This window comes from Macrobrachium rosenbergii, chromosome 23, assembly GCF_040412425.1.
Source record: "Macrobrachium rosenbergii isolate ZJJX-2024 chromosome 23, ASM4041242v1, whole genome shotgun sequence".
Classification (NCBI taxonomy): domain Eukaryota; kingdom Metazoa; phylum Arthropoda; class Malacostraca; order Decapoda; family Palaemonidae; genus Macrobrachium; species Macrobrachium rosenbergii.
Genome location: NC_089763.1, coordinates 60928047 through 60929942, shown reverse-complemented (window position 1 = coordinate 60929942; position 1896 = coordinate 60928047).

The window sequence follows — 1896 nt, the reverse complement described above, 5'->3', positions numbered from 1 at the left end:
CACTTCTGTTATAAGAAGTACTCATTACTCATATACATTTTGGTAATTTACCTTGAGGGTGGGGGCTATCTCCGCACAACGCTCGACTTGTTTGCGCAAGAGGGGGCTCCCACTACCTTACGCTGACCCGACGCACTTCCATCCTCTGAGGATTCAACTCACCTACACTTACTTGGGTCCACCCTCCCTGCCTACTAGAATAAGGGACCTTCCCATTTTCTTTCTTCTGTTTCTAGCTATAACTTAGATATGGTCGCTTTCAATAAGCGCTTCATTAACTCGCGCTGCTTAGCAGCAGCCTTTCAAAGGGCGTATGAACGCCTTTGTCCGCCTAACTGAACGTCAACGTCACTATCACTCGATGCCTCAGTATCATTCACTTCAGCACGCTCACTTACCGCATTGGTATCGCTCGAATCGTTACCAACATCGTCAGTGTCTTCTACGTCACTCAAGACCTTTTGTGGCTGGTTGTTCGGATGTTGCAGCCATTGCCATCCCTTGGTCGTCCCCAGACGTCACAACATTTCCTGGAACACCTACTGCTGGGCTGTACGCCCCTTGTCTCGACCTCTTCGCCGATAGCCGTCCACGCGCCATCTCCTCCGCCGCACCATCAACATCGCCACGCCGCTTCGTCTCCAACGCCATCATCATCATCTGAGGGGCAAGTTCTAGGGGACCAAGTGGCTGACAGCACGCAGGGACTCAACATCTTCGAACAATACCTTGGCCGAATGCACGACACCGCCGTCGTCCGGCACGATCCACGACGCATCCAAGGGGCCACGCGTTCCCGCTTTTGATTTTCTTGCTTTATTAACACGATGTCTCCGGGTGTAGCTTGGTGGGTTCCTAGACTGACAATCGTGTCGGGCTCTTAGGGCACTTAGGTACTCCTTCCTCCACCTCTCCCGGAAGGTCTTCAAAGTGTCTGTTAGCTTTAGATATCGATCCTGTAGCCTCTGGGAGGTGAAGGTAGCATTAAGGTCTTCATCTGGTAAAACAGGTGCCATTAAGTTAATTAAGTGACCTCGTATTAAATGAGAGGGGTGAGGACCTCGTCCTCGCACTTGTCACCGCTTATACATCAACGGCCTATTATTAACTACCGCCTCCGCCTCTTTTACTAGAGTTAATACGTGGGCCTCCGGCAGATACTTTCTCCCGAGGGCAATCTGAAGGGCACGCTCAGTAACACCCATCAGACGTTCGAAAAACCGCCTTTCCACGGCGCACGGGGTTTGAAATCGCCATTCTACACCAGTCCTCCTCAGGAACTGCTGGACTTCATCCTCTTCATAAAGTCCCTGAAGGAGGTTGCTGGTCGTCTTGAACGTTTGGTGGTTATCAGAAGTGATTAAGGTCAGGGCTCCATGCGTAGCACTGAATCTTCGAAGAGCTAGAACAAATTCCTCCGCTTCCCAAGGAGGGGCAGAAATCTAAATACACGGCCCTGGTGGCCATGCACGTCACGAGGAGGATATAGCCTGGTCGTGTTTCTGTTTGTATGGCCGTGGTGTGGTCCACGCCGACTGCGCAAATGGTTTCTGCAAGGTGATCCTTTCCTTCGGCATGGGGGTGGCGGTGGTCGTCTCATCAGCGGTTGGAAGGCTAGCACGCACTCTGGACACTTCCATACAACTTTCTTAGCAATAGACCTCAGGCCCGGCGTCCAGCATTTCTGTCGAAAAATCGCCATTAGCGTATTGACATTACAATGGAGGTGCAAACAATGCAAATACTTTAAGTATGCTCTGACTAAGTGTCCCTTGGCAGGCAAAAAATTAAATGTTTCATCTCTTCAATTTGGGACACTCGTCCCCTAGTGCAAATCAATTTATCTACTATAATTAAATTTAATTGACTCACAAAATTCAGTATCTCACGAGGGGG